This window comes from Lissotriton vulgaris, chromosome 8 (assembly GCF_964263255.1).
Source record: "Lissotriton vulgaris chromosome 8, aLisVul1.2, whole genome shotgun sequence".
Classification (NCBI taxonomy): Eukaryota; Metazoa; Chordata; class Amphibia; order Caudata; family Salamandridae; genus Lissotriton; species Lissotriton vulgaris.
This window is the reverse complement of record NC_141696.1, coordinates 1132482841-1132496260: the sequence shown is the minus strand read 5'-3', so window position 1 is coordinate 1132496260 and position 13420 is coordinate 1132482841. Positions and strand designations below refer to the sequence as shown.

General features: G+C 50.8%; 1 protein-coding gene across 1 annotated transcript in view; it reads left to right on the top strand.

The window, feature by feature from the left end:
• RB1 (RB transcriptional corepressor 1) overlaps positions 1–13420 on the top strand; it is a 1321361-nt gene that overhangs the window by 72263 nt on the left and 1235678 nt on the right. The gene's annotated exons all lie outside the window — the stretch shown is intronic.

Sequence of the window (13420 nt, the reverse complement as noted above, 5' to 3'; positions counted from 1 at the left end):
AATGAGTCGCCTTTAAGCTCTGGAGATGATGTGAGATGAATCCTTGATGGGGCAAAGGGGAAACTTTATATACTTGCACAGGTTTGTTACGTTGGTGGCTGAATTTACTCTTTCATCTGGGAACCAGACATTAACCCCTTCGCAGCTGGGCAAATTCCCATGCTGTGCTGGGGGGCGGGGGTGCGCGCACAGCGCCCCGGGTGCTCATGACGAGGTCAGCTCGTCATGAGCCACGGTGGTCGTGTGCATGACCACACCCGTTTCTTTAGAACGTTCGCACAGCAGGGGAATTAGCCCAGCGTGCAAGCGTTCTAAAGGTCATGACTAGCTCAGCTCGTCATGAGCACGCGAGCACCGTGGCTCATGACGAGCTGAGCTCATCATGAGATTCGAAGGGGTTAAGTGTTATACAACTGTTTAAAAGCTTGAGCCATCTGAATATCGGTCTTTTCTGCAATGGATGCTTCTCAACAAGAGTTACAATGTTATGTTGGTTTAGATTGGTTTCCATTTCTTGAAATGCTGTGATGTTTTTGTTTATGTATTTTTTAACAAAATATAGAGTTCAATGCATTTAAACGGGGTTATTGCATTTTAGGTATGTTCTAATGTTTCACCTGCGATAGAATGTTGAAATAATGTTTATTAAGGCCCTGCGCCACAAAAAACACAAATTTATTATTTATCATTGTTTGTTGTTATTTGACTGATATTACCATCATACTAAATCAGTTATGTCCTTGCATTGAGATACATCTCAGAAAGTAACCCCCTTGGAGCAATTTAGTGGCCTACAATTAAACAACCAGCTTTAGAAAAGCAGCAACCTTTTTTTTTTTTTTTTTTTTTTTTTGCAAAACCTCCGGTATATCTTAAACAAAATAAATAGGTTTTGCTAAAGCTAATAGTTCCAACATTGGCTTCAAACTTTTTGGCTTCATCAATGCTTCTTTCGTTTGTGATGGGTTTTGTTAAACTTTATAAATGGAAGCTTCTGGGCCCTCAATATTTTTGTTTTAAAGCTAAAATATTTTTTGGGTTTCAAAAAGCAAATATTGCTATAGTAGTCCCCAACAATAAACAAAATTACTTTTGCAATGTGGATGTGATCCTTGTGAAAGAGCAAACTGTCAAAGGCGGAAGTGCCCATTGCCATATTCTGTAGTAGATGGAAGAAAATGGGAATGACACAGGAGCAGACCAATAGAAGAAGACTGCTGCCTGAAAGCCTGTAGATTTCTAGAAGCATATGATATGTTTATTTCAGTTAAATCAAGAGGTATTGGCTAACACCCTAGCTTAAAATGTTGATGTTTTAAATTAAGGAAATATCCTTAAGAATCTAACATATACTGATGTTGTGAGTGATCATTAAAACCATATGTTGAAAAAAGGTGGGTTGTTTAAAATGATTGAAGCTTGTTTCTTTTAATGTAAGCTAATAATTCCAGTTTCGCTAGAACGTGCAAGTAGAAAATACAAGTTCATAGCTGCCATTGGCCCAAGTCATGTGTCAGGAAGCTAGTCTTGCCTTTTTAGCTAACAGCATATTCCATTAATGGACTTGTGTTTTTTCTAATCACGTCATCAGAATGGATTCAAAACACCTAGCTTGCAAGGCTGGCTAGATGGCCAAGCCATCTAGTCACATGACAGATCGACTGCTGACAGGTTTCCTCTGACTAATTTGGCTTACCATTGGAGCAAATGATCAATGTGGTGACACTGATGGAAGGAATCGTTTTCATTCTTTGGCTTTCCTAAAGGATTAAGCATAGTAAGCCTCTATGGTGATTTATTATCAAACAATAATAAAATTGCTCTAATGGCTATTCTGTTCCTGATGTTACATTTGCGGTATCTCCTCTGAATAAATCTTACTGATAAATTCCAACTGAGCCTAAGTATTTCTGGAGTTGCTGGTACTTCCGTACAGAAGGGATGTTGCTTGACAGTTTGCCACAAAGGAGAAAGTCCAGTTTGTGCTGAGACTTGGTTGATATGCCTGTGCTTGGTCCCTATTTGTAGTGGCACATAGAGCTAAAAACAATGGCTTATAATTCAGTATAATTTGCAAAGCCAATAGCTCAAACTTTCAGTAATGCGAGACCTATTGCATTGCAAATGCTTGTTGATATTTACATTGCACCGTTTGTCCAGAAGTTTAGAAGGGAGGCCCAGGTAATTCCCTTTTGTTTACTGCATTATAGCAATAATATTGCGCTATATGCTTATGCTCTGGTCATCTATACATCAGACCCTGTTCATGTTCAGAATATCCCTAGGGTGGAAAGGTTTGCGGGAGAGTTGTGGCTTTATCAGGGTATTTAGTAAACAACTCCAAGTTGGAGGGGATATGTTGGGGTGTAGCAAATTGGATGGGGGAGGTATGAATGGAGATTAAGTTGGAGGCGATATGTTGGGGTGTAGCAAATTGGATGGGGGAGGTATGAATGGAGATTAAGTATCTTGGTATTGTTATTTTTAATCCTCTGGAGGCAATTCAGCTGCATAATCTAGGAAGGGTGGCGAATTAGGTGGATGTTTTCCTCTCCAAATGGAAGAATCTAACAATCTATGCCTGAGTAAATTTGATTAAAATGGCCATTCTCCCAAAGATGACATACCTTTTTAATTGCATCCCCCTTACATTGCCAGGATCAGCTATAGACAAGATTCAGGGGAAAATACCAAGCTTCATATGGGCTGCAGATTGGGCATGGCTAGCCTGGAAAAAAATGAGGCACAGGCTTGTGAAGGGGGCCTAGCCCTGCCAGACCCAAATTTGTACTGTATGGCCTTTCAGTTAAAAAATTGTGTGATTCTTTTGGGTGCTCCGGACAGCCCAACTAGGGGGGTGATTACAGCAGAGAAGGTTAGAGAGTTGGAATCCGTCAGGTTCCTATATAAGTTTGGCACCCTGATTTGTTTTTTTTAGGTCGAGCCTAGTCAGCGCGCATGCACTGCTCTCCAAGACTTGTTGTACTGGAATATGGAATAGAAGCCCTGCCCACTCTCTGCCCATATTGGTCATTGGCTTGTGTCATTGTCCTTCGTAAATGCTGGCTACTGATTTGTAAATAGGCTTGTTAGTCCCTCCTTAGTACCGCATTGTCTTCATCTGTAACCTCCCATGGCAACCGGCCATTTTACTTCAGTTGTTACACGGTACGTGTTCTTAACTCTGTTAGCACTATTTTCTCATTGAATTTCTCTTACTGCTGGCACAACGTGATTTGCTCACATTCAGCACGCCATGCGCGCTTTCTCTTTTGAAGCAGCCAGGACAATGGCGGCCACTTCTTTCCAAGCGAGACCTATACTTAATGCTGTGTCTAACCCTCTATGGAGCGTGCTTGGATTGCTATGTGTATCGAACACTTGGTTGAAATGTTTTTACAGATAAGGCTACCATGTTTCTTGGCACCCTTCATAATAGCATGGCGGCCAGAGACCCGACAAGATATTATCTTTCGGTTGTTTTGTCCATGGTACCACCAGTAGCAGATACTTTCATTTTAAATGATGTAGTGAGCCGAAGAGAGCGGAGAATGCACTTTTCAGTCCTGGTCCGGAGAGCTTTCTGGGTTCAGGGGCAGATTTCTAGGTGCATCACCAGCAGAGGGTGCGTGTGCTTTATTTTTCTATGCTTCTGGCTGTCTGGTTTTCAATTGCCTGATGTATGACATTTCTGCCTCTGCAGTTTTCCAGTGTCTGACATTTAAATACTTTAGGGGTGACACTAGGTGAGTTGCATCGTAGTTATGGAGCAGAAACAGACGAATTACAGAAATTCATGTTTTTATGTAATGAAGTGTTATAGGAATTGGGGGGGCGTGGCTTAGGCGCCGATGTAGGTGGAAGTGGGACTCCGGAGCTCCTCCGCGCCCGCCTCGCACCGCAGCATATCCTGAACCCCGGCTCGAACCCCGGACCCCCAAACACATATAGGAGGGTCCAGGGAGCATAGGGGGCGAACCTGGCGGCCCAGAGAGTCCGTCAGCTGCCTACAGCGAACACCTTTCGTGAGGCGCTGTGTGCGGGGTGGCGGACACCCAAAATGGCGGCCGCTGTCCCTGCCTGATACGCCTGACGGAGTGAAACAGACGGAGGCGGGGAGCCCAAAGAAAATCGCCCACACACCAGCGGAGATCCCCCAGGGCCGAGGGAGGTAGGAGGCATAACCTGGCATCGCGGCGCCGATGAGACCGGAGGGTGAGGAGCTGACAGGCTGCCTGACAACAAGATGGCGCCGCCCGCGGGACAGAGGCTGCCCTAGCTGTCGACAGCTTAGATCCTGAGGCCTCGTGGTGTGGTGGTTCCACCCTACTGTTGCGGGGGTAATCCTGGTGCACCTCGCCCTGGGAGGAACGGCACCTGCATGGTCTGCTAGCTGGCGGTGAGCGGGCTTACGCGGTGGAGCACACGGAGGCGAAGGGGCTTGCCATCCACCTTAGAGAGGCGCCCGGGCTGATAGGGGTGAGAGGCTGCTTCCTGGCAAGGGGCGGCGGACCACTCGCGCGCCAGAAGACACCCTGGACCTAGCGCTCGGAGGCGAGAAGGAGTCTGTGGTGCCCCGGAGAGGGGGGACTCGCCCTGCGACTCGAGCGGGAACCCTGGCCTGCTCCCTGAGTTGGTCGACGAACTGGTGCCCACCTGGCTGGGACCCGGTGGCGCGGAGGTACTGAACGACAGCGGCGAGACCGGAGTGGCGTCCAAGGGTGCTTTGAATCACTGGAGGCCGCAGCAGAGGCACGCAAGACTTACCACCCGGCAGAATGGTGCGAGGTGGCAGGAAAAAGGGCTTTGACGCACTGAAACTGGATGACCCGGGCCTCCTCGTGGAGGAGGATGTGCAGTCGTCTGGAGCGGGAAGCTCGACCCGCCCGCGAGATCCATCCCTGGGAGACATCATGCAGGCGATTGTAGTGTCGCGGGAGGCTCTTGAAAAGCGAATAGACACCATCGGATCGGACCTCACCCTTTTGAAAGACGACCACAGGAAACTGAAGGAGCGTGTGACGACCTCGGAGGTGACCTTGAAAGATTTGCCTGGGGAGGTGGCAACTCTGAGAGCATCATTGGCGGAGGTGTCGCAGAAAGTCCGGGTGCTAGAGCTCAGGGCCGAGGACAGTGAAAGGCGCTCCAGACGGAACAACCTCCGCCTCGTGGGGGTCCCAGAAAAAGTGGAGGGCCAGGATGCGGTCACCTACCTGGAGGGATGGTTGCGGACTGAGGTGGCTCCAGAAGGACTTCCCCGTTTTTTGCCCTAGAGCGGGCCCACAGAGTCCCGGCGCACCCGCCCAAACCAGGAGGGCCGCCGCAGCCGATAGTGATGCGCCTCCTGCACTTCCGAGATCGAGACCACATCCTCCGGAGGGTCAGGGACCTGCCGGACCTGAGAATTGATAATGGCAAGGTCATGTTCTTCCCGGACTTCACCAGAGAAGTACAAAAACAACGGGCCTCATGTCTGGCGGTCAAGCGGAAACTGAGGTCGCTGCAGCTGCCCTATGCCATGTTGTTCCCGGCACGGCTGAGGGTCATCGCCGAAGGACACACCCACTTTTTCCTCACGCCGCAGGAGGCCTGGAGCTGGTTAGATGCCAGGGGAGAGTCGGGCGCGGATGTCCCTCCGGAGACTTCGCCTCGGAGGCGCTCTACCGAGACGACGCCGACGCTGAGGTCTGGTTCCCCGTCGGGATGGCAGCAGGAAAGAGCTAAGGCGGTGCTGGCGGTGGCGGCCATCAGCCAGGGAGACGCCAGCCCTTCCAGTAGTGCATCGGAGCAGTCGAAGGTCAGTGCTCCCAGTCCTGGCTCCAGTAGTGGGCATGATCTTTCGGAAACGGATCTGCCGGTGGTGACTCCCCAGACGGCGGACGGAATCCTTGGCTGATGTGGACTGAAGGACCCTGGACACATTTGTAAGGTACTGGGTTGTGAGTTGAGGATGCCCTCGGACGCTGTGCGGTGAGATGTGGATGCCTCCTGGGACTTATCGCTGCGTTCTGGGGGGGGGGATGAGCCGTGGGGCTCCTCCTGAATGTTCCAGAGGGGGTGAGGTGGGTGCAGGGGGCTTCGGGCCTGTAGCGGTCGGCGTCCTGGCCACCCTAGCCCTATTTTGTTGCGATACACTTTAACTACTTGAGTTTGGATGGGGATTCCACGTTGGTTGTCTGTCCTGGGGTGTGGGAGTTGGGGGAGTTTAATTGAGCAGGTTGGGGGGGATAGGGGTGGGGCCCGGGCATGTTGGGGTCGCTGGGAGAGTGGACGAAGCACTATGGGCTTTGCAATGGGACCCGACTTAGGCTACAAATGTCTCACGTGGAATGTAAGAGGGATGCATACCATGCATAGGCGCCACAAGATCCACTCCTATTTAATTAGACAAGGCATTCACTTCGCCTTCCTTCAGGAAACACACCTGCTAGCTAAGGAGGGGAAGGCGCTGCAGCGGAGGTGGAGGGGGCAGGTCCCACACTGGTTACTCCGCATATGCTAGGGGGGTGCCATTTGGATTCGGGCGGGGGTACCATTCCAATGCACACAGCAATTAATCGACCCGGAGGGGAGGTATGTTATGGTGCGAGGCAAGCTGGATGGGAGGGATCTGACATTGGGTTGTCTGTACGCCCCGAATGTAGAACAACCTGCATTTTTCTCCTTGCTGTCCAACAAGCTGGCCCTGTTTTTGGTAGAACCCTTGCTCCTTGGCGGGGACTTTAATAGCGTGACTGACACTGCCTTGGACAGGTCACACCCCCCCCTACCTAATGCACCGGCTGGCAAACTGGCACTTGCGCGTTCTGCCTGGCAACGCCAATGGGATCTGATCGACTCGTGGAGGGCTAACCATCCGTCAGACAGGGACTATTCGTTTTTCTCCGCCCTCCATGACTTACACGTCCGCATTGATGCCTTCCTGTGCTCCCAGGACGTGCATGCAGAGGTGTGCCACAGTGAGTATCTCACGCGCACGATCTCTGATCACAACCCGCTGCTTATGCAGCTGCGCTGGTCGCAGTGCCGCCCGCGAATCCCTGCCTGGAAGCTGCGCCCAGAGGCGCTGGAGGATCAGCTCTTCCGATCCACAATAGCCTCGAACATTGAGGCGTATTTTCAGGTCAATGCGGGCACCGCGGGCTCAGCCGCGATTGAATGGGACGCCTTCAAATCAATGGTGCGGGGGCAATGCATTGCGACGGCGTCGGACGTTAGGAGGACCCTGCTAGAGGACATCACAAGGGAGGACGAGAAGCTGCGGGTGCTGGAGAGAGCAAGGCCTGAGCGACCGGACACACATGAGGCCCTACTCGAGGCGCGGGAACTGGTGGCGGCGACGGTTTAGCGCCTCCGGTGCTTCGACTACAAGGACTATCTCACACACGCGCATTCGGAGCGCGATAAGACAGGAGCTCTGCTGGCCTGGCTGGCCAATCCGGCTCGCCGGAGCTCGGTCATCCTTGAGCTCAGAGATCACTTTGGAGTGGCGCGGTTTGACCAGCAGGGGATTAATGAGACATTCTATGATTACTACACGGAGCTTTACCGTAGTAGGGTCCTGCCTTCGGTGGACGAATTCCAGGGTTTCCTAGAGGGCCTGGATCTGCCGGAGCTGGGGGAGGAGGACGCGAAGCTGCTCGGGGCCAAAATTGAGGAGAGGGAGGTGAGAGTTGCCATCAAGGGTATGGCAAGGAACAAGACGCCGGGTTCCGACGGGCTTCCAACGGAATTCTATCTCACTTATGCCGACCTCCTTGCGCCCCGACTGACGTGGCTTTATAATGAGGCGAAACGGCTAGGCAGCCTGCCGGTGACCACTGGTGAGGCGCTTATCGTCCCACTGTTAAAACCGGGCAAACAGCCGTGGGACAGGGCGGCGTATCGCCCTCTGTCCATGCTCAATCTGAACTATAAAATTCTGAGTAAAATCTTGGCGACGCGCTTGCTCCCCCATATGCCCACGTTGATCCAAGCGGACCAATCCGGCTTTATCCCGGCCCGCAACACGGCCCTTAACGTACGTCGGCTACTACATGTGTTGGAGGCAGACACCTATGATGGAGATGAGGCGGTAGTGTTTGCAGTCGACATGGAGAAGGCCTTTGACAGCCTGGAATGGCCTTACCTCTTCCATGTCATGCGCACGCTGGGCCTGGGCAAGGGCTTCGTGGATTGGACGGCACTGCTCTACCGGAACGCAACGGCGAGGGTCCGCACTGGAAGAATTATCTCTGAGATGTGGGCGGTGAGTAGGGGCACCCGCCAGGGATGTCCTCTCTCCCCCCTACTGTTTGCTGTAGCCGTTGAACCCCTTGCGGCGCGAGCCCGGCTGGGACAGGCATATTGGGGGCTGGATGTCTATGGACAGGTACACCACATCGCATTGTATGCAGATGACCTGCTGATGTTCTTGGCGGACTCGACTGACTCTCTGCGCGGGGCCAAGTCCCTCCTACAATCACTGAGCAGGGTGTCAGGCCTCCGGGTGAACTGGACGAAGTCCTACCTGTTCCCGACCCGCCCACGCAGAATATGTCCACAGGCCACCGAGGGGGTGGCGTGGGAGGAGTGGAGTCTTCGCTACTTCGGGACCTCGATCTTCCATGACAAGGCGGATATCCTTGAGGGAAATATTGGGACGGCAATCAGGCTCACTAAGGTGAACTTCGACTTTTGGAGCACGCTCCCATTGTCACTAATGGGGAGAGTGGCACTCCTTAAGACGGTGACCCTGCCGCGACTGCTTTATTTTTTCAGGACCCTCCCGATCTGGATCTCGGCGAGCTACTTCCGGCTGCTGAGGTCAATGGTGATCGACTTTCTATGGGGGGACAGGCAGACGCAGGGTGGCGCACAGCACACTCCTCCGCCCTAGAGCGGAAGGAGGACTAGCGGTGCCAGACTACAAGCTATACTACCTGGCGGCTCTGCTGCAATGGCTGACACAATGGGTAGCGAGAGCCAGGAGAGGGGAGGACGGATCGGGGGAGCTGGAGGGTCCGGTTCAGGTGTTATCCCGGATAGTTCTGGGACTCCCGATGGGAGATTTCCACCTCATCCAGGAGTTTGCGACGGCTCGGAAATGCTGGAATAGATATCGCCGGAGGGGCTGTATTGCAGTCCCATATGCCCTTAGATCACGCTCAAGCTGTGCGGGGCACTACCGCACGGAGGTTCATGGCACCGGCTGGAAAGTTGGGAGCTGCAAGGGCTGACGTCCATGGGGGACCTCTATGAGAACGGGGTGCTGCTGCCCTTTGACCTCTTGAGAGACCGCTTTGAACTGGCGGGGGAGGACTTCCTCCTTCATGCGGCACTAACGACGGCGATCCGCAAGCATTGGAAGACAGGCATGACTGAGCCGCCGCTGTCTCTGGGCTGCCAGTACGTGGTGATGATGGCGGGGACGGTCAAGGCAGTCACGTGCCTATATAGGCGCATGGTCTCGGAGACTGTCACCCCACTGCTATCCCTGAAGGCGAGATGGGAGGCTGACCTGACGACGGAGATCCCCGAGGAGGCGTGGGCTGGCATAGTGGAACGGGCCCGGAACGGGACTCGCAACGCTAGGTTCCAACTGGTGCACTTTTATGTCCTGCACAGTGCATACCTGACCCCTGACAAATTGCATAAATATTTCCCGACCCCTCCGGCGGCCTGCCTGCGATGCCCAGCGGACGTGGCCGATTTCCAGCATATGTTCTAGTCCTGCCCAGAGTTGTGTTCCTTTTGGCGGGAGGTGGTGGATAGCCTGAGGGAGATCACGGAGACGGACTTGCAATTCACCATGGCACACTGCATCCTACACTGGTTCACATCAAAGAACAAAATTACTAGCAAGTTTCTGGACCTGGGTCTTCTTTTAGCGAAGCGTGCCATAACATCCCAATGGAAGGCGAATAGGGGCCCCACTGTGGAGAGATGGAAGGCTGAGCTCCACAAATGGGCCCAATGTGAGGGGGAGCTCCGTATGCAGGCTGCGCTTAGGGCAGGCAATGACGCGGCTCTGGAGAGGGCCAGGGCGTGGGAGAGGCTGGTCTTAGACCTCACACTTTTGGACCTGGATGAGGAAGACACCCCTGCGCACAGCCCTGCTCCGGCAGTACAACCGCCTGGGGGATGGTGGCCTAGTTTCCCTTTCTTGTTTCCCTACTTCCTACGTGATGACTGACAATTGTTTGTCGATTGGTCCTGATGGTCTACGTCGGGTATAGATGAGTCGGGATGGATGCAAACTCACACTGGTGGTACTCTGACTCGCCTGGGGGGGGGAAACAACAGAGTTAGGGGTGGGGGGAGCAGATCCGGGAGAGGGGAGGGGGGTAGGAGGGGGTGGGAGGGTTGGGTGGGAGGGGGGTTGTTGTTCAGAAATAGGGGAGAGGGCCTACTGGATCTGCTGAGACATTACTTTCATGGGGGGTTAGGCGAGGTCAGAAAAGCAGCCCTGCCATTTTCCGAGGGCATGGATGTCGCTGAACCATGCTGTATTCTCCAACACTGGTCTTTCTCCGGTAATACGCCGCGCGACCTCCGGGTTGTGAGCTAAATGGCTGTGTGACACATACAATGGGGATTCATACCGATCATGGTCAACGGAGGGAATGGCGCAAATGCTTTGATTGTACCACCTAAGTTGCTGCAATAAAAAGATATTTACAAAAAATGAAGTGTTATAGGAATTCAGCAGCAGTAAGTTACTGTTTTACCGTGTACAGTGCTTTAAATGGGCTGGTACTGAGTACTGTCACTTCTTTTTACCGGAACTTCTCCGTGCCCAGAGAAAGTACCTGTACTCACTACAGCATGTTGGAATTGTCCAAAGAAATGGTCATCATGAGAGCATGCACAGCATGTCTACTCTGCAATGCATGCTCACATGATTAGCATTTCACATTGACAGTGACCATCACCTTGCCACCAGCAAAGTGTCTACTGCCTTACCCCCTTTCATCTCGCAGCCCCACTCTCCTCTCTATACTGCCTGCTCACACATACTAAGCACAGTTTCTTTCTTGTACCTTTTCAAGGTTTCCTTCCCTCAACCCCATGTTCTTCTCCTCTTCTTAGGGTGTCTTCTGCATACACAGGTCCTCCATCTGCGTCTGTGGCCTTCTCTTCCCTTCTTTCTCTCTTTCTCACACACTTTCAGCTCCTCTGTCTTGAGTTCATCCACCACTTCCTGCACAAACTACCTATCTCTCTCTTCTTTTCTATCTATTCTATGCATCGCTCACCTGTCTATTCTCCATGCCACATAATTCCACTACACAAAAACACTCCACCCCACACAATTCCACAACTAACTATTTCAGTTCAACCCACAGAATTCCACACCTCATACATACACTACACTCCAAACCAAAAAACATAGGTAAAAGATGTTGTCATTTACAACGCCAATAGCCCTGACTCTGCCAAATGCAAGACCTATTGCATTGCAAATGCTTGTTTAAAAGTACGGTTGTTGACTTGACAGGTTGCTCTGAGTTTTTGGTTCAGAGTCCGGAAGATCTTGGACAATGGTTACTACCCAGACTTTGCACCTATTTGGGATTCCCCCTGGTACCCCAGATTTTTTGCAGGAATAGGTTGCATCTTCAATTAGGAGGGCCTTATCCGCTACCTGGGGGGGAGATGTCCTCGGTACAGGGGGTACTACCATGTGAACTACTAAAAACTAGGACTGGGCGATCATTATCGAGGTTCAAATATCAGCAGCTGTCTTCCTGGCTTTCAAGTGTCACTCAAGAGAGGGGAGCACTTGGGAAGATAAGTCGGTATTACAGGTTGTGAGGCGTAAAAGTAAGGAGGTTGCCGTCTGGTACAGGACATTTTTGGATGCCTAGGATAGAAAAATAATGGCGCCACGGCCAGTATGGGAAAGAATCAGACCGGGGACAGAGTTACAATTCATGTGGCAAACATCTTTGAAGTTATTGTATTCTGTGGTCAAGCCAGCTAATCTGAAGTGAAATCACTACTTTACTATTCACAGGCTATACTGGACCCCTCAAAAGGTTGCAAAGTTTGTGCAGGACCTAACCCCCAGATGTAGAAGGTGTGACCTTTTAAAAGCTAACAATGAACATTTTTTTCTTCACCTGTCCCAGGATTAGAGGACTCTGGGAGAATATCGAGAATTTTGTAAAAGTCCTCTTGGAGGTCAGTGTCAAACTAAGCCTTGAGCTGGTTCTGATGTGAGTGGCTATAGTCGTGCGTAGCCTTCTGAGTAGAGCACAGAGGGGCTTGTTGTGTTATCCGGGAGAGAGATTTGCAGTCGCTGGACAGATCCATCTCCACCCTCCGAAATAGACTTGCTTAAAGCAGTACACTGGACTTGTTGGTTGGACACTGAGGGTAAGCCTGTTGGATGAATAGGATATGGGCTGTTATTTCTCAGGTGGAATGGTGTGTTGGTCCCGGAACCAGCAGGATGAGTTGATTACACCGGGCGCCGTTATGAGTGACTGGTCATTCGGCTCAGTCGGTGCGGTGGGGCCAATGCAAATGCAGCAGCAGACTCCACGAATCTTTTACTATCCCTACTGAAGCCTGATAGGGAGACCACTTGCCTCTCCTCCTATCGGCCAGTAGCCATATTGTGTGCCATTTCTAAAATACTTGGGAAAGGTCCTAGCGAATCGATACTTGAGTATACTCCATGTCCTCATTCATCCAGACCAAAATGGATTTGTTCCAGGACGTACCATGTCTAATAACACGTTGAAGTGGGAGGAAATTAAACAGAAGAGTTAACTTTGTTTTTATGGATTCTGTGAAACTCTTCATTTAAATTATCACCCATATCAAAGTGCTGAATTTACAAACAGCAGAACTCTTGCACCCAGTGGCTTGTAGACAGTGCTTTATAACAGTACAATACAGCCATTTGTTCAAATAGGAGGATTTTAAAGTGAAGACACATGCTTCATAAATTATTAAGACATAATTATCTTAATTGAAAGTGGAGAAAAACATTGACTCATTGTTTCATAGAAATATTCGTGTCCACTTTTAATTTCTCCCATTTGAAAAAAATTGTTGTATTTTTCAGTTCTAAATATGGCTCTGTGTCTACTGGCCACTGGGAGCAAGAGGTATGCTGATAGTAAATGCAACACTTTGATATGGGATTAAATTAAAATGAAGAGTTAACCTGATCATTAAGCTAACCATTCATTTGAATGTTCTCACATTTAAAACCATTCAGAAACATAATTTTGTTCTCCTGTTCCAATATTGAGTTGCAAAGGAACAAAAAGCAGAGGGCGCCTGTGAGCAGATAAACCAGCAGGACCAGGGGAAAGGGACACTAGTGAACAAAAGCAACCCCTGCCTCGTGAATATATACAATTATCATGAAAAATCATACATTTAAGAGCACAAAGTGTTGCCTTATAGCCCAGCACAACAGGAA